Source organism: Drosophila tropicalis, unplaced genomic scaffold (assembly GCF_018151085.1).
Source record: "Drosophila tropicalis isolate 14030-0801.00 unplaced genomic scaffold, ASM1815108v1 contig_158, whole genome shotgun sequence".
NCBI classification, from domain to species: domain Eukaryota; kingdom Metazoa; phylum Arthropoda; class Insecta; order Diptera; family Drosophilidae; genus Drosophila; species Drosophila tropicalis.
In genome coordinates this window covers 8889336-8915435 of record NW_027172602.1, presented here as the reverse complement: position 1 = coordinate 8915435, position 26100 = coordinate 8889336, and the positions used below count along the sequence as shown (strand labels likewise).

At 39.9% G+C, this 26100-nt stretch overlaps 1 protein-coding gene across 4 annotated transcripts in view; it reads left to right on the top strand.

Annotated features, from left to right (window-relative positions):
• The window catches only part of dpr8 (defective proboscis extension response 8), a 114091-nt gene that overhangs the window by 14372 nt on the left and 73619 nt on the right, over positions 1-26100 (top strand). For 3 of the 4 annotated variants that reach the window (XM_068303472.1, XM_068303469.1, XM_068303473.1), the window contains exon 2: positions 13681-13703. The exons of the other annotated variant lie outside the window; for it this stretch is intronic. The gene's annotated coding sequence lies outside the window, so the exon portion shown is untranslated. The remainder of the gene's footprint in view (positions 1-13680; positions 13704-26100) is intronic. 4 annotated transcript variants of the gene reach the window in all.

The following is a 26100-nucleotide window of genomic DNA, read 5'->3' as shown; positions in this document are numbered from 1 at the left end:
ACTACCACAATTCCCAGTCCTCTTGCAACACACACACACCATGCTACCATTTCACCAATCCCATTCCGTTTATTTATGATGTTCATTTGCAGAGCTTAGCATAACTGCCGCAGAGACAGAGACAGGGACCAGGAACAGTAACAGAAAGATTGTCAGAGATAGAGAGAAAGCAAGAGAGCGCGAGTGAGAAGAGGGGAAAAGAGGGAGTTGCTGCTGCTCATAACTCAGACAGAAGCAAAAAAGGGAACCCACTCCTGCTTCTGCTCCTGCTTGAGCTCACAGGTAGTACTATAAAAAGAAGTAACAATGCCGCAAAACAGAAAAAAAGAGAGAGAGAGAGAAAAAAAAAATTAAACGCAACAACATGCGGCATGAAAATGGGGAACGTTGGCAGTAAACAAAAGGCAAATTGTTGTTGCCTGTTGTCCTTGTTGTTGCCGTCGTCGCCGTTTGCCATCGCCTCTAAATTATGTCACGTAATTAAGCTGCATTAATATGATACTCGTCTATCTCACTTGGTCTCTTCTCGTTCCCATTCCCATTCTCGTTCCCGTTCTCGTTCTCTGTCTCTTCTCTTCCTTTTTTGGCCTGCCATTATTCCAGTTTCGCATTATCTGCGTGTAGAAATTGTTGAGCCCCGGCCTCGGTATTTAATTAAAATATGCTCATGAGTAAAAGCCTCGAGTAATTCTGCCATCTACAAAATTTCAATATTATACCTACGATACTTACACACATACACACATACATACATACATGTGTTGTATGTGTGTGTATGCATAGTCCTTTCATTTAACTGCATCCTGCAATTGAAAACATTATTGTTGCTGCTGATTTCTCTCTCGACAAAGTGGCCAATAGTTAGATCCAAATCGAACAATACCTAAATACAAAAAACACCCGAGGTGGTAAACACAAACAGTTTGTAACGAATTTGCTAATACCCCAAACGGTAAATAGATTCTCTCGTATAACACAGCTGATGTGAAAGCTATTACTTCCTTTGTGTAAGGGTATGGAAAAAAAAAATGGAAATGATTTCAAATACGAATTACATGTCAAACAGAGAAGCAGGCAAACAAAAAAAACAACAAATAAATAAATTATCATCCTAATGCAAAATTTAAAACAATCAACAAAATGGCAAAATCTACAAATATGTTCAAAAACATACACAAACACACAGACACACAGATATGTGGCAGTAACGAGGACAAAATGTTCACAAGTCATTTAAAAACTGTCAAAGAAATTACCTATTGGAAACATATTTCCAATGGCCAAATGTCCATAACCCATAATAGATACATACATATATGTATAATTAGTCCTCGACCAAGGCCAAGCAAGAATGAAAGGAGGTAGATGAAGGGAAAAGAAAGGAAAGGAAAGGAAAGGAAAGAAGGTTCAGTGGAAGAGGTCAATGGATACTCCTGACATTTACGTGCCTATTGTGACAGTTTAAGCGGTTTAAGCGGTAATTTAACAGTCTATTTTATTCACACACACACAAACACACACAGACACACACTCTATTTTTAGTCAGCTCCAACTCTGGTTCCAGCCTCAGTCCCTATTTATTTATGGCCTTTACCAGAGCCGGCTGGCTTCTATTCCCAATAATTATATTCTATTTCTAGGTTTCATTGAATTAGATATTAAGGCGTTTCTACTTAAAGCAAATTGACACGAAATGGTTAAGCCACGCAGATGTCAGCAAGAATGGACGAAAGGGTATTGAATTGAGTGAAACGCTAGAAAATAACGAAAGACCAATTGAATTGAATTAGATGGCTTCCATATAATTTTATTTAATCAATATGATTCCAATGGTGAAGGCAGAGTTGTTTCAAACCAGATGAGACGCAGAGGGCGGACAAAAGGGAAGGGAACTTTACAATCAACAAATAACAAGCTTCAGGCTACATAGTTGGTAAAATATAAACCAAATTGAAATCAGTTTAAGACCATTTCGTTATGAGCTCTTGACAGCAATTAGTTACCAGTTCGTTGCCAGGCACATATAAACTTGCCATTCAAACTAATTTATGTGCTTAGTATATACATTTTGTGCGTTAGTTAGCTTATTGCCAGTGAGCGCATCTATTGTTTTGTTCTCATTTTGAATTAGGCAAATGGAAATAAAAAGGGTTTAGTAGTTTTTTAACATTTGAGCTCTTAATCCATAATGTTTTCGAATTATGTTTGGTATTAGATTTCTAAATGCATGTCTAGTTTCCATTTCTAAATTTGAATATTAATTCTTATTTTTTTTTTTTGTTATTTGCTCTGCATCAGCTTTAAGCTACATACACACTAGTGTAAATTCAATTATCAATCCCTTTTGACACCCCTTTCATTATACACGCCCCCTCACACTGATCCCATCATCTCGTGTGTTTGTATTGCTCTAACAAAATAGTAATAACAGACACTTCATTATTCCATCCAGCCACCTTTATTACCATCATTCTGTCTTCTGCGTTTATTTTTATGTTTCTCTTTTGTTTTTACTTTGGAACAAAATTTCCATAGCATACTTATAAGGGCGAAGAGCATGCGAAGTTGACTGTGGCGTTGCCGTTGCTATGTTTGGCGTAAACTAAACATTGAAATTAGTTTTGAAATTTGTAACAGAAAACGCAACGTACACACACTCAACGCCATCCCCCCCACACACACCCCGCCGACAACACACATACGAACACACACACACACATAGAGAAATTCATTGTCTTTCAATGTGAAAATTTAACTTGGAACGCAGCTGAGTCAACAGCGCGAGAAAGTCTGTCCGCTTGGCTGTGTGTGGCGAGTGTGTATGTGTTTGTGTAGCCGCGTAATTTCCCCCGAACTTCCCTGGCCCCACCGCTCCCCAACAACATCCTCTTCTAACGACACACACACACACACTCTAGCTGGGCAGTTGGCATTGTATTTTGATTGTAGCTCGTTTGCTTTAACATTTTTCGCTCCCTTTTCTCTATCTCTTTCTATCTATTGTATTTTTTTTTGGAACGCTTTCGTTTTTTGCTTTTCCCTTTTTTATAACAGTTGCATATTTTATTAATTTTTCTTCTTTCTTTTGTCCCAAGCGAGTGGAATGAAGATATGTGCAGTTTTCATTTTAATTTCCATATTTTTGCCGTGTGTAACAAAAATATTATCACTGTTGATTTACAATTTAGACGTAGCTACTCAAAAATGATGAACTGAATAAAACGAAAAACAAATAATAACCACCAAAAAGAAAAAAGAAGGAAAAAACAATTAGGAGAAACATTTTTAGGGGAGTTCTTTTCGGCCCCCTTCGAAATAAGCGAACCGATGTCAGGACTTTCACTTATTCCATGTCTGGATGTGCTTGAACTGGCAGGTGAGGAGTGCCAGGTGATGAGCTGGGCTTGAGTTTATCCAAAGATGCTGCCCTGCAGCTGCTTATTTGTCAGACTCTAAATGATTTTTAATAGCGCAATTGACAGAGTCGCCAAGTTGACTTAAGTCAAGTCACTGGCCCCGCGGGCCAAAAGCAAGAAACACGAAATTGTAGCAAGACACAGTCAGTCCTGTTAGGTGGAAATTGAGGTGAGGGAGGGGTTGCCATTGCTGCTTTACAGTGTTTGTCCTTGAATATGAAATGGAAAACTCAATGGCGCAAGCAAACAGACAAACAAACAAACAAACAGACAGATAGACAGACAGACAGATCGACAGACACGAGTGGGAAGAGAGGACAACTGAAACTGAAACAGAAACAGAAGTAAAAGCAGACAGGACGCACCTCAGGGTTGTCAGGTCGTTGTCGTTGTTGTCGTCGTTGTCCTCATCATCGTCCTCGTCGTCATTCTCGTTGTTGCATTGTTTTTAGCTTTCAGTGGCTGTTGTTTTAGCATTTCTCCATTACCCATTCCCATTCCCATTCCCATCGACCCATTCTTCCCCCAGAGTCTTTCTATGCGCTTCTCAAGCATGCAAGCATCCGTTTCATCCAGTCATGAGTTTGACATTTGTCGGTTTGAATCACTCTGTTAACTGAGTTGACTTGGATGCGCTCGATTGTCGATAGCATCGCCTGATGACGTCTTTATCAATCGCAAAAAATGGCATCGATGGCGAGTATGATGTTGTATATAGCAATTATTAAGTTTGCATAACACGAATGGAACATTGCAATAAATTTAAAGCACCCGAAAAAAAGCTATTTTCAAACGCTAATGAGCTGTGATGAGCGATGGTTATCCATATCTCAGCAAACGAAATGAAAATTCATGCAATTCGTAAAGTGAGACGTTCAAAAAGCATCGTCAAGTTGGCATTCACGATTAAGAAGCAACGTGACAAACAAACGAAAAGGAAGAAGGAAAAAAACGTTACCAAAAAAGTGAAAATGAAATTTCCTTTTCACATCGCATTTCTCTTAATTCCTAGACAAAAGGCCTGCAGCAGGAACGCAGCAGATGGTTTGATTGATTGATTATTGGCATGCTTGATTGATGCCCCCTGTCAGGAAGGCGCTGATTGACAAGGTGTGAGGGTGTAGACTGAAATACGGAGAAGCCAAGCTGAAATAAAGTCTAGACACTTAAGCTGATGACAGAGGGGGAAGAGACAGTGGGAGACAAAGAGAGTGAATACTTTCTTTTCCTCTTTTCTTCTGCCAACTGTCATTCCTAAATGGCTTGTTTGAACGCCGTTAAGTGCCACCAAGAAGGCCCACAAATAAGACTTTGGGTTTAATGCGATACATGGCAGAAGGAGAAAGAGGAGAAACAGAAGAAAGTGAAGCAGACTTCTCTCTGATGACAAATAAACTTCTGGGTCATAAGTAGGCGGTGATATGTAAGATGTGCGCCATACGCGAGATATGAGATGGCATCGTGACTCACTCACGAATTTTATATGTACATACATATGTGTGTACCAACCAGCATGAGCTGGATCTCAAGGAGTTGTCCTCCGTCCCATGTTCAATTCTTTAGACAGGCAATACATAAGCTTGTCGCTTGTCGCTCATCTTTGTTGCCATTGTTTGTGGCAAAGACAAACACAATCACACATAAAATAGCTTCAGTCAACATACTCAAACTCAATGGGTGGATGGGTTGGCCGGAATAATGGAGGGGGGAATCAGGATCCGGGCTGGGGACCGAAACTTTCCACTTTTCACCGAAAAGTGGTAGGAAGAGAAGGAGCAAAATAAATAATAAAAGCAACGAGCCAGGCAGACAGGCAGGCAGGCAGGGAGTCAGTAAGGCAGCTGCACAAACAGAACGAACAAACGAATGGAACGCGAAGCTTAAATGAAAGCAGAGGAAGCCCTCTGGCAATTATATGCCCACATGGCCACGCCCCAACCTCAGCTTCAGCTCCAACACACACACACACACACACAAGTTAAACCAAAGTGTTAAAAATGTTGAAAGAAATGAAAGACGGGACGACGAGAACAGAACAGATGAAATGAAACAAACGAAAAACTAAGTGGAAGATGAAACACAAGTGGACAAAAAGGAATGGCAAAGCCAATCTAAGAGATTGTTTTGTACTGCAAAGTAAACCGATGACATTGGGGGTCTATACCACCCGACCCATTCTCCCGCTTGCCCTCCCAAAAAAAGGGATTACTGTGTGTGTGGGGAAGAGGGTAAAAAGAACATTTGTTAAGTCATACGCTCGATTCGGTTGTAACAAGCCAAAGGCCGTCTCCCTAGCCCATCTACGACACCAACTTGCCCCATTGCGTTTCAAGTGTTAATTTGATATCCCTGTGGCATAACACACACAGACAATCACCACCCGAATGTATGTATGTATGTATGTGTGTATGTACATGGGTAAGGGTTAAGGGGGATCCTGGGAATAGCGTTTGCCATTGTCGAAGCGTGGAAAGCAAAAAACGAAAAAACGAAAATGGGAAACGAAACGAAACGGAGAAGCACAAAGAAGTTGAGTCAACTTGAGTCGTGTTGAGGTCTTTTCAGCTCAAACGCTGTCAACGGCTTGGCCATCTTGTACAACCTTCGACATTCCCATCACTGCCTCTGCTTTGCTTTGCTTTGCTTTGCTTTGCTTTGTTATTCACGTCACTTTGTCCTCTTTCCCTAACATTTCATCCCATATACATACACACACACACATAAACTTTCAAGTGTCCATCTCGTGTTTGAAGTATTTTAAAAGCTTCAACATTTTGAATTGACCAAAAGTCTTTCTTTCCCTGTGTGTGTATGTGTGTGTATGAGTAGTTGAAGGAGCAGCAATGGCATTGATTGTTAAGCATGATTTCTAATTGGGTAATTCAATATGAGTATTGAAAAAGATGGTTATAAAACTTATAAGAATGTTTGGCCACTCGCTAGTGATTTGTGATTGGAAAAACTGAAACAGGTAATCGTCAACCCTCTAGGCATATTGTTGTAGTCTAGGCCTTCTCTTTCCCATTCTCTAGCCACTCCTCTAACTCTCCTTCCAGTGGCAAAAATTCTTTCGTTTGACAGTGATTCGGTCAGCGGTTGCATTATGTTGACGTTATTGTTTTCGTATAATGGACTACACTTTGAAGTGCATTAGCGCGTAATTGATTGAATTGAAGTTTCAGTTCCAGTTACACACACACACACACACACACACACACACCCCCCACCACATATACACACAGACGCACGCACACATAGAGTCACGGGGCAGCCATTTTCGTTTATGGCACATTTTGTATGTGCGTCGCATGGTAAAACAAAAACTTGGTCGCTAACCAAAATGAAACTGGTATGGAATTTAAATTATGTGCATAAAGAGTGAAAGAGCCACACACATAGAAAGCAAACGATAGAGAGAGAGAGAGTGAAAGAGAGGGGGTGAAGTAGAAACGCAGTGGATTGAAGAAAAATTTAGGTTATCTATATAAAAGCAATACGAACAATCAAATGCACTGCCATTCAAAAAAAAAACCAAAACCAAAACGAAAACGAATACGAAAATAGAGAAACATTCAAATTGATTGGATATTTGATAGCTTCTTTTTGTATATTTTTAAACAATGCCCGAAAATCAACAATTATTTAACGAATTTTTAATCGATTGCATAAGAAAAACAAACAAATCGTTGCAATCGATTTTATTATAGAACTGATATCTTATGTGTCATCTGTTAATGAAACATACTTAGCGACAATTCCAAATAAACTATAACTATCTGATTTTAATATATACATAAGATCCCCAAAAAACATAGCTTTTTGTATAGTTCGAGGGTGGAAAATCGAAGCTGTTTATCGATAGATATCGACTTAATGATTTTGATCAACGTAAATCTCTTTTCCTGCTAAATTGTATTGGAAAATCATTATACCCGTTGTGGAGTTTGTGTTTTTTTTTCCTCGGTTGCAAGTTTTGGTTGGCGTTTTCCGCTGCTGTTGCCGTTGCCGTTGCCATTACAAAAGGTTTTGCTTCAGTGCCAGGCAAAGCGTTAATATTAAACGACGCGACGGTTTGTTTGTTGTTGCTGTGGCAGGTCGTTTTAGTTGCTGTTATTGTTGTTTAACTTGACGCTTTTGTGGTGGTCTTCGGGTTGAAATGTCAAAAGGCCATATAGTGGAGGGCGAATGGCAAAGGATACCCGCCTTAAGGATGAAAACGTTGAGAATTTCAAAATCACCAAAGGGGAAACTCAAGCATTCATATATAGAAACTAATGTGTACGACCTTGACATCCTTTCGATTTGTATTTGCCTTGAAAGATTTGCTCTGAACTTTTTGTCTGCTGTTTAGCTGGTGTCTGGCTTTAATTTTGTTTCTTGTTTTACTTTGCTGTAAGTTTCTTGCTTAATTTCACTTATCTTACTTTTCCATTTCTTCGATTGATCTCTAATCAAGGCAAATTGCCGCAAATTGACCTCACACACACACACACACATAAATACATATACAGATTGCTTAAGTAATTAAGTGGTAAAAAGTTATATATGCATACCTGCATATAAAGTTTTTATATAGGTATTTATTAAACAAATAAAAAGCAAAAGTTGGATTTTAAGTCCAAAGAAAAAAAAGAAGTTTGTCGATGAAAAATAAATAAATAAACTTGATACCAAAGAGAGAGTGGAGAGAGAGAGAGGGAAGGAAATGCGTTTGTGTGTATTTTTGAGGCTGAGGTTTCAAGTGTAGTTAGGTGATGATAGGCGTGGTCAGGAAAAGAGAATATTTCAAACAAAAAGAGAAAGAGAGAGGGTAGAGTTCAAAAATAGGTAAAATTCTGCGTTTGCCTTTCCTAGTTAAAAATAAATAATTAAGCCAATTTCCCTGCATATGTGTATGTGGCAAACTTTCAACAAAAAACGCAAAATTAAATCCGCCCACCTGCCACGTTCAAACGCACACACACACACACACATATACAACACTCTAACACAAGGATATCCCATTCGACAAACAACATAAGAGAGTATTAGAGTGGGCAGAGTTAAAACTCAATTAAAAATCCATTGAAACGCTAAAGGTTGGAAAATGACAGAAATGATTATACTTATACATATGTATATACACACACACACACATATACAGTGAATAAAATGGAAAAGAAAAATCTATCAGAGGCTTACATGGCATAGACATTAGGTAAATGTAGATGAATCAAGGCATATGTGGAGAATTTCTTGTGCATTTAGCTTTAGGATGAAATTAACTTAATGACTCTGGGATCTAACCAGCTGGATGTCTCTTTTTAGGTCGATTATTTCAAAGGCAGCAGCAGAAGAAGGTGAGTTCGTGAGTCTAGAATTGCAGTGTCAAATAGTTTTGTTATCTATCCACTGATAACATATGATTTCCTCAGTTTACAGATCATATTTGTACCTGTTCTCGTACTTTTTCCAGGTATTCTACTTTGTTCAGAACTATACGGATTGGTCAAGCATTTGATTGTCCAAGTTTAACGATCTCAAAGATCTCAAGTTTAAGAAAATAAAGTACAGACGGAAATTACTCATATATATTTAAATAAATATTATTATTTATTACGCTGTAGATGTTGCTTAAATGACGAGTTGCGTGTTATAAAGATAAGACGGATGTAATTGAATCTTTTGTCCAAGCCATCGGGAACGTTCAGCTGCTGTGGTCAGTGGGGCGTTCAGTGAACTTTTCTTTATTTCGCCTCTCTTTCTCTTTCTCTCTTGGGCCACTTTTGCTGCAATTTCGTAGGCATCATCATATGGCAGGGCAGACATTCTGGGACCTTTAAGTGAACACCTTTCTCCTCCTTTGGCTATCCCCTCTTTGCCTTGCTGTTGGGTGAAATAATTTTAATGCGCTTGCCACGCCCTTCACATCCAAGCCAGAGTGCCCTTGGACCCGAATGGCCGCGTAACCGCATCATGTAAATAAAAATTATGAAAAGTTGTCGCAGCAGCAGCGGCAGCGGCAGCAACAGCGCGTGGCAAAAATCCACATAAGTATGCATTTAAAAATAATTTATGGCGAACGAGCGAAGAAGCAGAAGAACGATGAGGAGCAGAAGGATGAGGTGGAGGTGGTGGTGGTGGTAAGGTGGGGATGTCAGTGGCAACCAGCGAAACGCCTTTAAATGGACAAACCGCGGCAGAGGCAGACAAAGTGCGCTTAATGAGGCTCAACGCAAAGGCAGCAACAACAACAACAACAACAACAACAACATGCCACCAAATTGCGGCTCGTTCGTTCAAAGTTAGCCTCTCTGTCGCTCTCAACTCTCCCACCCTCAAGTTAAATGCAAAAAAAATAAGAATTATATTCATATCAAGTAAATACCATATAGTATTTTTCTATATATAGTAAAAATGATTGATTGAGGCATTGGTTTCATGTTTTGTTTTCTCCCTCTAAACTCGGTGGTTCGTTGTTCTGTGTTTTCTGTTCCGAAATATTAAGCAATAAACATGGAAAATGTTTTCTCTACGCCTCGCTAAGTCCGAGAGGGAGTGCGTCCTCTCTCTCTCTCTGTTTCTCCATCCCACATCATTATCAGCTTCATGATCATAATGATCATCAACATTTTGGCGGGCTTAATTAATGATGCCAAACAACGTTCTTCATATCCTTCTGTTGTCGGTTCAAGCTGCTTTCCACCATATGAAAAATGCGCATAAAAAATGGGCATAAAATATTTATAAAACAACAACAACAACAACAAGAAAAACCTTACACACACACACAGAGAGAGAGAGAGAGAGAGAGAGAGACAGACATGCACTCACACATGCGTGTCCAGCTACGTTAACTGTCATTGCAGTTTGTGGCTCTTTAAAAAATTGCCCAGTCTTTAAAAGGGCCTGTCTGCCTGCCACAAACAAGGATTTGACCCACTCAGCAGCAGCAGCAACCAACATGAGGCGGAGGCGTGTGGAGGAGGCAGAGGAGGCGGCAACGACAGCAGCATTATTAAGAGGCAGGCAGGCGAACATGGCCGGTGTGTGTGTGTGTGTGTGTGTTGCTTGTCCAGCGTTGGCCTAGAGCCGGCAGCGTTGAAATTACATTACATTTTACAAGTGAGGACGAGGTCCTTGCCGAGGTCTAACCACAGCAGCAGTAGCAGCAGCAAGAGCAGCAACAGCATATTGCTGCTTTCAGTTTGTTCGCCCACAGTTCAGCTGCCAACATAAAAATTTAAAATATTAACATAAATTTTTACAATGAGGCAACAATTTTTGCCATGGGCGTCGCTCTTGTTCTCCTCTCTCTCTCGCTCAGACACGCCTCTATGTTGGAGGGGTACGGGAGGAGTCCCCTTAGTATTGCTGGTGTTAAATATTTTGTAATAAGCATAAACCAAAGGCGAAACAAGTTTGAAATTTATTCATGTTGGCGCAAGAGAAGGACACAGCCACACACACACACACACACACACACACACACATACACACAGACCAAGGCATTTGACGTGACGATGATGTTGATGATGATGATGATGACGATGATGAGGTGAGGAGGCAGTTCACACACACACACCACTGTACTTCACCTATCTGCCTTGGTGTTGCTGCTCCTGCTCCTGCTGCTATTGCGGCTGCCTGATAATGGTTCAATTATTTTTCCGCCCTATTTAACTGCAAGTAAAACGGGCAACTGCCAACCGACAACGGACAATGGACAACGGGTAACGAGCAACCAGCAACGAACAACTGAAATGTAGAATAAAAGTCGACCTGCTGGCTGCTACCGGTTGATGGCTGCCTGCTGCCTGTTCCCTGGTTTTGGATCTGGATCACTTCAGTGGCCACCACAAAAAGAAGGGGGAAAAAACACACACACAATAGCCAGCCAACCTCATCGCTCCCGGATATGTTGAACAATTTTCCGGCCATAGACGAGAGAGACGTGCAACACATTTGACCGACCCGACCGCTTCTTTCTTCTGTCTCCTGCCCGCCTCCTCCCTCTCTCTCTCTCTCTCGCTCTCTTACTTCACCCATTCCGTTTATGCCTTCAGTTACAGTTCCAGTTCAGTTCTATGCTTCATGCTTCTGGCTTTGTCCAACCGCAAAAATTTGTCACACGTCATATGGCCACGCCCCATTTTTGCTGAATGAACGATGGGCGTAAAGAAAACACCCATTCTCTGTGTCAGAGAGAGAGAGAGTGAGAGAGAGAGGGGGAGGGAAATGAAGGTGTGGAGTAGAGTGGAACAAAGGCTTTTTATGTATGCCGCATTGTCAGCTCGTTTAATGTGTGAATCGTTTGTTTGCCAGTCCTTAAGGCACCACAGCTGGTTGGAGGAAAGGAATCTCTCCCAAGGTGAGCTAAGAGCGAAGCGGAGAGGTTGACAATGAGGATGAGCGGGCGGGTGAGTGGTGTGCTTTATGTGGGAGGGATACCACTGAGTGCGAAAAGTTGATGGCAGAGTTAAAAACAGTATTTGTATAGGAGGAAGACCATAATTGACCCAAAAGATTGACTAGAATATAAAGAATTGTTTTGTTAACAACTCTCTGATTGGAGGGGGCGAGATCGGGGGGTGGCTCATTGACTAAATCGATTGCCAAGTGAAATGGAAATAAACAATGTCTGTCAGACGACGAGCATTAGAGACACTGCTATTTATGTCCTTGGCGCCCAACGTTGGGGCTAATTTCAAATTATTAATGATGTCCTCGATAATGATGATGCTGCTGATGGCCAATTGAAGGCATCGCATTCAGACACGCGCAGTTTCCACCCAAAGAAGATGCGAAGAAGCCCCAGACAATTTCGCTAGATGACCCACTTTTCGGTCTAAACAGCGGAACAGCGGAAGAGCCCAAGCAAATGATTTTCTTTACTGCGTTCAAAGTATTTAACATTAATTAACATTAATATAGCTATCTTCCGCCCTTGGAACCAAATCGACTATCCAGATCCTGTAGTCGTCCTCCAACTGGCTGCACCTTTAGAACGTTCAGTCGTTCGGTCGTTTAGTCCTTCCGTCGTTCAGTATCCGCGACCTGAACTTTAATAACTCAGTTAAACAGCTTATGGCCAATTTGATGGGTGAACTGCCCTTTGGAAGGGACGAAGGGAGGAAGGGAGGAAGGGAGGGGTAGCTGAACAGAAGATGGAGGTGGCCACAAAGTGTTTTCTGAACAGCCGTTGTGGCGGCACATCCGTCCGTTTGTCCATCGTTTCCTGTGTGCAGGTTCTTTTTTTCTGTTTTTTTTTGAAATTCTTCGCGGATACCGAAATTTAATTTCCTTTGTAGCATTTTTTTTATTGCTATTTATTATTATGATTATTATGTAGTTGTAGTACATACACACACCCACACACACACAGCCACACACTGCCACTCACATACATATATCGATACATTTTGGGCTCGGTGTTTGTTTGGTGTCGAACGTTGGCTGAGGCCCGAGTTTTGGTTTTGGCCCTGAATTGGCCAAATGGCCGCTGTTGGCCGTTGTTGGCTGTTAGCTGTTAGCTGTTATGATGGTCATAAATTTGTTTGCTCTCGTCTTGCTCATTGTGTGAACGACAACGAACGGCCACCATCAACATCATGATTATGATGATGACGATGATGATGATGACGACGGCGAGAAGGGTTCGATATGCAAACAACAATATTTGTACAAATTGTTTGAATCCTGCCTTTCTGCTCAGCCCCACCCCTAATCCTTAAACCCCCCTTTCCGTCCGTCATTTCCCCACACATTCATTCGCCAATTGAAGGCTGTAAAATTTATGTCCACTGTTGCTTCGCCTGATTATACTATTATGTATGTTTGGTATTAAATGTCCAACTGCTTGTAAAACTATAAAATTTCATGATTTATTTTAGAGACAAAATCAGTGAGCAAGACGCTGTGGCAGGAATGTGAGACATGGGGGAGTGGCGAAGTGAAATCCTTGCCTTGGGGTGTCCTTAAATCTAAATTTGAAAGGCAGACCCGAAACCCCTTTTCTGATTGCCGGACCTAAGCTTAGTCTGACTTGGGGCGCTGTGAATGAAACCGCAAATAAGCAGCATATGAATATTTCGTTTGACTTGGAGCTGGAATCCTATCTCTCTTACTCTCTTTCTCTCTCCCTCTCTCTCTCTGTATATCTATCTATTTATCTCTCTGCTTATGTTATTGTTGTTGTCTGGGGGCTTGCTTTTGCCTTGTGGTAATCTATATATTTATCTTACTCTACTCTTTCTCTCATTCATTCCTTTTGGTCTCTTTGCAGGCTGTCGAACCGAGCAGAATCGGGTAAGTGGAATCATGCCAAAATGTCCAGCCTTCTTTTTTTGTTGTGTTATTCTTTTTGACTGGAACCTAGTCGATAATGAAGTTGAATGTGTTGACAAGTTTATTTGCTTAATTTCTGCCTGGCACGACATCGTTTTCTTTTTGTTGTTATTTTTTTTTTTTTGAGTTTTTGAGGTTTCTAGGCTATTCCCACTCCTCCTGCAAAACTGAAATAAAATGCCAACAAAAAATATTATCAAAAAGATGCCACGGGGAGTGGTCAGTAGAGTTAACGCCCACCTTTTTTCCACTGAGGCGTATATGTAAGTCAACAGGGTGTGTTTCATCACAAGTAATTTGAATTTCGAATTACCAGCAGTTGGAAATATAATTACCATTTCTAATTACTTTCTAACGTAAGCCTACCGAAATGATTGTACATACATATATCACATTTTGTAGTTCAGAGAAAAGAATGTTAAAGATCTTAAAGATGGATATAGAAACCATCAAGAGATATGGGTTTAAGTATAGGAGAAGTCAGGTTTATTTAGTTATTAATAAAGTTTCAACCACTGAAATATACATATTTGTACATGAAGTAATCCATAATCTTTGGTACTTTGATTCCCAAATTTTGTTGTTCACTCAGAGCACGCGAAGGCTGCTGATTGGATTGGGGGGAGTAGCCAGTTTTTTCTGCCTTCACGCCCTCAGGTCCGAGGACGGCTTTGCGTGATATTTGCTTATTTATGCCATTGAAATTCATTTCATTAAAATGGCGCCCATAATGTTGTAGCTCCCACTTGAGCACTTGATGTGTCTTGGAAAAGCAGGGAAGGACTATGCAAGAAATGGCCAACCAGCTAGGAAACATTTTCACTATTAACTGCGTTTCATTTTAACTCCTTGCAAATGTTTTGGAGTCATTCTTCTCGGTTCTTCTCATTTCTGAGTTGATCACGTGCTCGCCAAAAAAACATTGCCTACTTTTGTGGGTAACATTTTCTAATCCTCCTCAACATCATCATCGTCTTATGCACCCTTGGGGTCAGTACTCGAAATGTTGAGGGTACAATGGTCGCAACTATGTGAGCTTCCCTCTCTCTCTCTCTCTTTTGCCTTTTTACCATTTCAGCATTACGGAAACGGAAATAATTTGTCATTTTATTTCTATTTTATGATTATTTATTTTATTATTGTTTTGTCCTGCACCAAGCAAAATAAGGAAGAAAAAAAAGAAATATGTATAAAGACTTCGCTTACTCACTCAACGTTTGGCTAACACACATAACATTAGCATTCTGTGGCTGTGAAAGCGAGTGTGTGTGTGTGTGTGTGTGTTTGTGTTGTCCTCTGTTACCACGCTAACGGACTTCCGTCAGCCATCATGTTGGTGGGAAGGAGTTGCAACGGTAGGCACTGTGGAGCAAGCATTACAAAAATCGATGTAAAGTTCAATGAACTTTATGTCAAATGCAAAACGATCTCTTGGAAATTTTTGACTTGTCCTCGATCGAGGATCTACTATAATCAGTATATCTAATAGTCGTTTGATCACCATATAGTAGATATTTGTATATACTATAAGCCATATTAGCCACTTTTAACTGTAGTTAAGTAAGTGTGGTAGAAGATCCTTTTATTTTTTCGCTCTGGGTTTTGTTCTACTGTAGATAAAGGCGTTCTCTTTTTTGTTGTTTTGCCTGGTTAGTCCCTTCCGTCTGTTCCATTTGCCTTGTCTCCGTTGACATTTGCAATGCTCGTTGGCTCAGTGACTTGGGGCCTCGGGTCCGCCATTCTTCATAGCATATCGCTTACTTGCGCATACTTAGTGAGTGGCCAGTGACCAGTGGCCAGTCACCAGTCACCAGACGCCTCCTTGTTTGTTGTACACACTACATGTCACATTTTGTGTCTCTTTTTTTTTCTTTTTTTTTTGGGTGTTTCTCTTGTTATTTTCCTTTTTTTTTTTCATCTTTTTTTTTTTTTGTGTCCTGTTTTTTTGTCATTCCTGTTTGTTGGCTTGTTGAACAAACTTGTGCGTAATTTTCGTTTAGAGATAGCCTCTCGTCCCAGCTAACATACTGTCTCTTTGCACACGTTTGTTTAGTGCGTGTTGTCACTTTATTTATGGGTCTCAGCCTGGCCAATCTCTTTCTCCCACCCATCCAATCCTTGGCACTTTGGTCTATGCCTATGCCCAAAACGTATTCCTGTTGGTGTTTCCTCTTGTTTCTGTTTCTGTTTCTGTTTCCACTTCAACTTCAGCATCTGCATCTGACCACTGATACAGTGATTTTTCATGTGATGATTAATTAACTCAACCTCAGTTTTTCATTTTTCGTTTTCCGTTTTGGTTTTTCGTTGGTTTTTGGTATTGTATACACTCTATCGAGAGTGGCTATATATCTTTTAGACAGAGGCTTGCAACGCTTTTAGTTTAAATTAGTCTCTAAGTGGTTGTATTATTGGCAAATATTTCCAAAGATGAAATGAATTTGATGAAGAGATCATCCAGGAAGTAAATCGATTTATATAAGTATTTATCACAGTTCATTCCTATTTACTATATAATGAATAATGCAGTCAAATTCGATTTAAACTCGGCTTGATTATATTGAAATGCTAAACTATACAGTGGGGCAAAATTAGCAGGAAAGAGTATTAAACATTTCAGTATTGCACATTCATTAGTTTTGCTTTTTTTCATTGTTGATTTTTTTTTTATGTATATATTTGTGGTAATTTATTTAAGCCCCGAAGCCCAGCCACATAAATAACTTGTTGTTGTTGTTGTTGTTTAGCCAGATTTCACCTGGCTGAGAAGTCTGCGTGTGTTTAATTTCCACACGAGCACCTTTTGAAGGCAAAAACAAAAAAGTACATAAATATTTATTCTGCCCGGAGTATGAAAAGAGACGAGAAAGAAGAGACGAGAGATATGTATTCATATACATACATATGTATATAGTAGTCTCAGAGAGAGAGAGATAGAGAGGGGAGAAAAAGTGGTAGTATATAGCGAATTACTCTTAATGAGTTGGAAAATGCAAACAAAGCACTGCATAAAAACCAAGATTGTGTGAGACAGAGGCCAAGTAGGGATACTAACTAACTCCTATTGCTCCTGCTATTGCTCATGCTCTCCTGATCCTGGGCCTGGGAAACTCGACCAAAAGCAGCGGCCGGATATTACAATATAAAATGCGGAAGTTGGGCAAAAGTAGTCGGAGAGCGTTAGGCAAGGTAACGCCAAAAGGGAATCAAATTAATGCAAACAGTTGAGTCAAAAAGAAAGTGAAAAAAAAAACTATGAGCCATATTTAATCCAAATGGAACGACGGCATGGAAAGCTGTGAAAAGTGAGTGACTTTAGGTCTTTGTTGGCCATTGTTTGCATTTGATTTGAATATTATGAAAAAAAAGGAAAACAAAATGAATGGAAATGGACATTACATGGGGGGTGGAAACCCGAAAAAAACGAACGAAGAACGGCTTAGCCAATCCACAAAAAAGGCAACGACTTGCTAATATCCTAAGAAGGGTATCCAAATGATATCCATTTTATTCCGTGTCAGGTCTGGCGGCCTTCAATTGCAGGAGAGAAACTAAAAGATTTATTAATGATCAAATGGCCATGATGATTTCATTTCTTAACACACTTTTCTTTCATCTCTTGGCAAATGTGAATATTTCTTGAGCATAATACATTTCCTTCAAGGGGTCGGGGTTGTTGGTTGAAGGGAGATTCAAATTGGCCAGTCATGGTCAGTAACAGTAAGAACAGCTTTGACTAGTTCATATATTCTTTTTTGGCAGTCATTTTGAGTTGGCCATGTTTAATAAAAAAGTTAGGCAAGGCCTCCTAACTTAAGGACAACAGCTGCGGCGGCTGTTCATAGTTGATATCAGTTAATTATGTGCGAACATTTTGTGGTGTGTGCATATATGTGTTTGTGTGTGTGTGTGTGTATGTCCAAAGAGTGACTGAAGTCATTTATAATGGGGCAGTGCTTATGGCCTAACCGTTTCACCGTCCCCCGCCCTAAACAAGCAACAAGGTCATACATTCTGTGCCGCCTCGCGATTTGCCGCAATGTAAATCACAAGACACTCAATTGGGATAGAATGAAAGGAATAGGACACACATCCCCCCACTCTCTCTTCCCTCATTCGACTGGCAATGTGGTAATTTCTGGTCACACTGTGGCCATGAAGCAATTAGTCTCGTGCATGGCTTGTGGTTGACCAAAAAGAGGCCAAAAGACGACAGAGACGAAAGGAGATTGAGAGACAAGCCGGATGAATAAATAAAAAGAACAGATGAGATGAGAAGCGAAGCAAAATGAAGAGTTCAAGGAAGAGGGCACAGAATATAGAGGGCCAAATGAATGTGGTTGAAAGGCAAAGAGAAGTAAAGTATTGATGGATCGTTGAAATGCATGAAGTCAAAATAATCAGAAGCGAACAAGTCCTTCTTGCAGGGAAACTTATAAGTGAATAGTCAAATAGTCGGAAGGAAAACTAATCGTTATATAATCTATGTATGTATATCCATGAAACTCTTGAAGTCAACTGCTTACAAATCTTTCAAGTTCTCACACTTCTCTTGCACATTTCGTGGATATGCATATGACTAACTGACATAGCTTCGATTTGGCTGAAATAGATGACAGATATTTGAATCTTTTAGATATTTCACAAAATATTGAAGGCATCTATTAAAGCAAATTGAAACGAAACTAAAATCAATGCATATTGTATATCAATGGAAAGCAATTTTTTTCGCTTCACATTTTCCGTCCATTGCTGCAGCTATTCAAAAATGAGAAGTGAAATGTCTCTGGTCTACATGCCCTTACCTCCTCCACCCGACCACTCTTTCCACTGTCTCTCTCTCTCCCATTTGCCGTCTGTGCCATGTTTTTAGAGATACAAATTTTATTTGCGCTTTTGTTCTGCTACGTGGATGATGATGCATTTACCACAGCCACATTTTTACTGCTTGCAACGGGCAAATCTATATGTATATATAGTGTATATATATGTATAAATATTGTGCATACAAAAACAAATGGAGAATGGTAAAAAACGAAAGGCGAAAGGGCGTGGCACATGGCAAGCTATTCCATTACGCCCTGCTATGGTTTTATCCATTGCCGATGATGATTGTCGAGTGCTTTATTCGATTTTGGTCTTCTTTTTCCCTTTACCATTGCCTCGCCCCCACTTTATATGCTCACCAATGGAATGTGTTTCGGGTTTTTGATGTTTTAGTTGTTGTTGTTGTTGTTGTTGCTGTTGCTATTTGTTGTTACTTTAATTTGCAATGGCGTGGCAAATCGTTCATCATAAATGTCAAGAGACTTTCAACAAGAATGAGGATTATAATACCAGCGAATGCGTTTCACTCGGTTAAGACTGAAGAAACAAGGTCAGTGGCTGGATGGAGTCTGTTACAGTCAGTTTATCCCAGCCCCTCCCTAAGTTTGCTGCTCCATGTTCAGGCCAGAATAAGACCAAATCAACTTTGAAAATCAGCTTTCTTTTGCTTTTCCCTTTGCGGCATTTACAATAAAATGCAGTGGAATATATAAAACTTTATGTAAACTTATGTTCACAATTGCGAAATATATACAGTTTAACTAAAATCCATTTAAACTAGTTTTAACTAAACTTTTCTAGGGACTTGATATGGCTAACTAACTCAGGTGGAACGTGTTTTTAAAGTAATTGTGGCAAATAATAGACAAGGGTCAGTGGAAAAGCCCTCTAGATCGCCTTGCAGATGTATTAATTCTTTGAATTGAATTCCCATTGCATAGTTAAGGGGGCATACAGAATGGGAACTGTGTTTTTAAGATGGTTCGTATCAAATCTTTCAGACTTAAATAGAACAAACGTTTGGAATTCGAGTAAACTAATTGACTTTGATTCTTATTTTAGATAAGAACGAAAAAGTACAATACAATATTATGCATTTTCAGGACAAATTTGTCTTTTTGAATTTATTTTCACATCACTTAAATAAAATTAATTTTTTAGCTTACATATCTTTGCCTATTTTTGGATATATAAAATAAAGCAAAAACAAAAACTAAACAAGAAGCAGACAGAAAATCAACAAATATATACATGTGGAAATGTATACCCACATAGACATACATATGAACATATATATGGAATACTTTTTGATGATTTTTGTTGTTGGTGTGGTTGTTGGTGTTGGTGGTGGATTGGAATGAGTAGAAGGAAGGATTCGTGCGTGATGTTTGCGGCCTTTGGCAGCTTTGGCTCTCGGGCCTCATAGCGTTTGCCGTAATTCAACTAATAAAATATTTACAATTCTCGGCCTGGGACCCGCAGCATACACACACAGACACTGCCACACACACACACACACACACACGCCAAGTGAAACAATCGACGCATTTGTGTTTATTTTTACTTTCAATTTTCTCCCGGTTGCCCTTTTCCTTATATTTCGTTACTTTTTTTGTTGCCTTTCTTTTCTTTTCGTTTTGTTGTCTACCCTTCGAAAAAAAAGTATGGGCCAAGGGTATTATCGGTAGTTTAAAATTCTCTGAATTTTAAGCTGATTTTGAAATTTAAAAAAAGGAATCGTGTTTAATCCATTTATGTTTTGCACTCCATCTGGAAGCAGGTTCAGAACTCAATGACAGAGTTGGAGTCAGTTAAACCCTCTTTCGATATCAATAACTATTTTATTTGGGCATTCAAGAGTACCTGCAAGTCGATGTCCAAGTGAGGAACAAAAAAAAAAGATATTTTCCTCTTCCTTTTTGTATGTGGGGCATTTCATTTGTACTTGTTTTGCCTTTTTTTTTTTGTTCGTTATTCCTTTTCTGTTTCATTGCCGTCGTTTTATAATTATCAACGCATTAGTGGGCGGTTGTCCCTCCTCCTTTTTGTTTCCTTTTTCCCGTTTCGGGTTTTTCTTTCTTTTTTTTCTGCTGTTGTCGCTACCTGGTTGGGCGGGGGTGGAGGTGGGGGGACCAGCATTGAGGAAATGTTCTTGGCCGCTTAATTATTCACGTTTTGGCTTGTAATTTCCCGTAGGAAGCGCACGGTTCAAGAGGGGTGAAGGGCATGTCGTAGAGGGTTGTGTGTGTCTGTGTGTGTAAGGTGGGACACTTGTTGCCATTGCGGTTAGGCGATTAAACACGGAGCTGGGCACCGTACACCCATAACCACCGTGGCTAGACTCGGACCCGGACCTGGACCCGGTAAAACCAACATATTTAATTAAATTCTAAATGCAGCAGTCGAAGACTCTAAGAAAAAGAAACATGGAGAAAACCTAAAAGAGCACCTATTTGCATATGTCAGATACCCGCGAAGCAGGCAGACAAAGAAGAAAGGAAAGAGGCAGAAAGTATGAGAGAGAGGGGGAGAAAAGGAGCTGTAAGAGTATAGTGAACTCTGAAGCTACCGTTTTCATTACTTTCTTCCTTCTTGTATTTTTTTTGTGTGCCTGAACTTATGCAGAGCATTTTTTTCTCTCTCTCTCTCTTCTAGAACAAACATTTTCACTTAATTTCGCGGGCATCGTTAGTAGACCCCCCCCATGTTGCCCCCCGCACATTTAGTCCGCTGGAATCTGCAACTGATTTTAATTACATTTAATGCGAGACAAGCTTTTTTCCCTCAACTCGGTCTGTCTTGCTCTCTCTCTCTGTCCATTTTTTTCTCGGTGTGTGTCAGTGTCCTTTACCTGCAGCTGCTACTGTGGACAACAAATTTTTATTAATGTTAAACGCTAGTTATGTGCCAACGTACCACTCTCAGCCTGCCTTTTTGACTCCCATACCCCCCCTCTCCACCTCTTATGATGCCATTATGTTGCCACAACTATTACTTCTTTTTTCTTTTCTTTTTTCAACTTTTCTACCTCCTTTTTCTCTGTGTGTCTGTCTGTCTGTTCGTTTGCTGCGACATCTACATGTTTGCATATTTATGGCGTTAACAACAATGTAATGGGCGTGGTGGGGGCGGTGGAGGAGGGGTGTAACTCATCCGAGGATGCCTTCTTGTCCGTTAACTTAATGGCTCTGATAGAGTTCTGTCATTGTAAATGTAAATGCAAATGCAAATGAAAAGGTAAAATGTTAAATGTTAGATAGCATCAGAAGAAAAAGTTGCCCAACTTTATATTATGAATGGCATTCAACTTTTGCATTCATGATTTTTGTAACATTTACCCCGGCATGGAACTTAGTTCATCCATCATGAGTCAGGCAAATAGCGCATCATTATGAGTATGAGTACGATATACATAAATAAACGGATTGATTGCTTTGACTATATTAAGATAATGTCTCGATCGGTTAACTAACAATCAAAGTTCAGGCAGGGTCTTTGGGAATTTGCTAATCCTGCTGATCAAAGTTATGGAGAGTTACGCTTAAAACATTGCCTACTTTCAGGCTGTTGTATAGAAAATCAAACTTATACGCCATTCCCATTTGCTATGTACACTTAAAATCAGAAATCTACAAATAACTTTAAACTGTACACTACGAATACGAAAATAAAAAACAAACTCCGTTAATTATAGCTCTTGTTGATAGAACTGTGACATCTGCATGCTACTATATAATTTGAACATGCTCTGAATACAACTTAGAACGTTGACAGTTCAGACATTCGAGATTCAGTTTCAGATTGTTGAGCAAGTCAGTGAACGCCCGAAAATGAATATTTAACAAGCATTCATTTCAACTAGCTGTCAGTTAAGTGGCAGTCAAGACAAGCTAACAATTCATATGGCAATTGGTTGATATTAATCACCGTAACGAATGCCAAGTTATAGAAAAATGGTTTGATTTTCCCTTTATTTTCAACTCAAATTAAACTGAATGTGTGTTGTGTGGGTTGTGGGTGTGTGTTTTCGTTGCTTTGTATTAGTGTGCGTGACCGTCGATGCATTCAATTTGTTTTCACACTGCGGTCAACGCTCATTACAATCGCATTGATTCGCCTTTAACACGCTTTGATTCGGGCTCTGATGCGGATTCGGATACGGATTCGGATTCGGATTCTGTATCTGATGTGATCCACTTTTTTTTTTTGGTTTGTGTATTCTTTTTCACACATTGCATTTGCAGTTAAATGGTTTTGGTTTGCGTGTGGTGGGTCGGTGGTGGGGTGGTGGGTTTTTGTGGATTGATATTGGGTGGTGGACTTGGCAAATTATATTCTTGCACAATGGCTGCTGAATGACAATGAAAATGGCGGCTGGGGAAAAAAAAAATTTAATGCAAAATAATGAGCTACGCGCGGCCACTGGGCCAATTTCAATTTGCCGTTGCCACTGCCATTGCCATTGCCAATGCAATAAAATTGCTTCAATGATGGGATGATGGGGATTCAATCGATTGATGGCAAATGAATTCATTTGGGAACTACTGTGAAATGTTGCATTTTGTGCCCAAAATTTTGGTTGTATGTATAAATGAATTGGAAATCATTATGGAGTTGGCTTTCGGTGTGATTTTTTTTTTGTGCTCAGTTTGTTTTTGTATGTTTTTGCAGCATTCATTCATTTTGCATTTTGCTCATTTTGTCACACATTAAGGGAAAGGGGGAATCATTTCACAATATATGCGCATATATGAACTGGATCCTTTATCTTTCGAGTAAACCCAATTAAAATGCGTACCAAGCTCCAAATGGATCCGTTGGGCTGAGCCACTGGCAACACACACACACACACACACACACACACACACACAAGACAAGGCCAGGATAAGGCCAGGGAGAGAGAAAGGCATTGCAGCTGTGTTGCGTGTGCTTCCATCTTACCGTGACTTACGAAGCGAAGTTGGTGTGCGTGATTGGAAATGAGTTGGAATTAAATTGCGGGCGGCAATTAAATGAAATGAAATTTACTTCTTTTTCTGTTTTGTTTTTTTTGTTTTACCCCCACTGAAAAGTCGGTCGCCGTTTAAATTGAACTCACCCATACATTCAGAGATCCACACTGCAGATGCACTCACTAAAAGAGTCGACATGACAATACCCTATACCCGTTTTTATAATCAAACCAAAAAAAGAGATGTGCTTAGAGCAGTTTCATGAGAATTTGGATACAAAAATAAACATTAAGGATCGGATTGGATTCTTGGCATCATGACATCTTTAACGGGCACCATTCGATATTATAGAGCTGAGTTTTCTCTAACGCATAGAATATGTATGTATAGATACCCCTTTGGAAGAGGGTATACAAAGAGATAGAGACCAAACAGCAGGACAATACGAAAGAGAGGGGGAGAGCAGCAAGAGATAAACTGAAATCAATGACAAAAATATATACAGCATTGAAACGAAGAAAACGATAAATGCAGAGAGGCAGGCCGGCAGGCAGGCGGGCAGGCAGAAAAGCAGAAAGGCAAAAAGACAGAAGGACAAAAAGACAGAAAGACAGGTGGAGTGTGGCTTTTTGGATAAAGAGCAATGCCATGGAAAAGCGGAGTGAAACGAAGCAAAGAGATAGGGATAGGAGAAAGGTAACAGCGATGATTGCCGGCTTCTCCATGAATTTATGTAGTTGTTATTGCTGCTACTGTTCTTGTTGTTGTTGTTGCTATTGGGTATCTGGTTGCCGTGTTAATCTGCTTCCTTCCGCCATATTTGCGCGGCATATTTACGCGTCGAGGCTTCGCTGTTGGCGTCGCGAGATAAGTGCAGGCAGCGTCGCAGTCATTGTCGACAAACGTGCTGACAACACAACAAAATCAACAAACAGAGAGAGAGACAGAAAGAGAGCAAGAGAGATGGGAAAGAAGCGAGAGAGCTGAAGAGATAGACTAGGTAGGACTGGCTCACTCATATCCAAGGACTGGCTACATCTGCAGATCCTTTCGCCGGTTTTTTTTTGCCTTTTGGAATTGAATTTTATTTTATTTGTCTGCCGTTGTTCTTTTTGCCTCCCTTGTCTCGATTCACGGCTGCTGCTGGCTACGGCCAGGGAAGTTTCGGTTATCCACCAGGACAGACAAGAAGCTGCTTAATTATACATTAGATTGCAGACCCCATCGCTTCGTCTGGCATTGCAAAAGTCAAACAAGAAAACAAAAATGAGAAAACAGATGCGGCCGTTCTTCTACTCTTGCCATCATTTTCGAAATCCGCTTTTGTGTGACCAAATCAGATTCGGAGCATTAAATCACCCTCACCTAGCATGATGCAATCGATTCTCCAATAGACACATGTCTTTATTTTTCAAGCTCAATGTGCTTAAAACTTCTTACTAAAGGACTAGCCCCTCAAATTTCACTTGAGCCGGTCCTGGCAAGGCTGAGACAATGATTAGGGCTGAGGCTAGCTTTTAAATTAAGAATAGAGAAAATAGTAGATACAAATTGATTGCCAAGGTCGTCCAGTAAGTGCAAGGAATAAAGAAACAGAATGAGACAGAGAGAGAGAGAGAGAGAGAGAGAGGAAGAGAAGGAACTTATCAACTCACTCATTCGTATGCGTCAATGCATTATTCATTCAATGCTTTTTGAGGCATCTTCTGCTCATCTAAGTAATTCAGTTGTGGGTTTACTTTTTGGCTATGGCATGTACTTAAATATATCTTCTTTATATATGTATGATTTGTGGATTTCAGTGCCAAAGAAATCGATACTTATGGGCTATAAACCGATTGTTCTATGACCAAATTCAAGTCTATTGATCGACGTTTTTCATCATCTAAAGCGCCAAACATTTACATTGCACATTTCGTTTTAATCAAAGCCCTGAATTAAATTATTTAGTAAGGATATTAAAATATTTCAAATGCTGAACACCTGCATAATGTTTATTCAATAATTGTGAGCTCACTGAATGCTTATTGATGTGTGAGTGTTTCATTTTCCCTTTTTTGGTGTGTGTGTGTGTAGAAAATGTGTAAATTTAATTACATTTCGAAGGTTTGTTAAGTAATTAGTCTCCTCCTGGGTTTCGTTCTCGTCTTGCTGTCTGTCCCGGCACCTCGTTTCCCCCTTTGCATTGACTTCCTTTGCCTGCTCACATTACAATCCAGTTATTTGTCTTAATTAGTTTATAATGTTCATGTCTGGTTGGTGTTTTTCTTCTACTCATTTTATTTGCTTCCTTTTTTTAGGATTTTTTGTTGCCTGGCACGCGTCAAAATTCTTTGTTACACACACAGGGACTTAAATATTTTTGCGTTACATCAACATTTCTTTTGCTGCTGTTGTTGTTGTTGTTGTTGTTGTTGTTACTGTCTTAGCTAAAAACTTCCCTATCAACTTTTTATGCTATAAAATTTTGAAGAATTTTTTTTTTATTTTGCTTACACAAAATTGCGGCATGTCGTTGGATGGGTTGCTGGGTGCTTAGGGTTTTTGGGGAAGGTTGAAGGGTTTTTTGGCTTCCATCA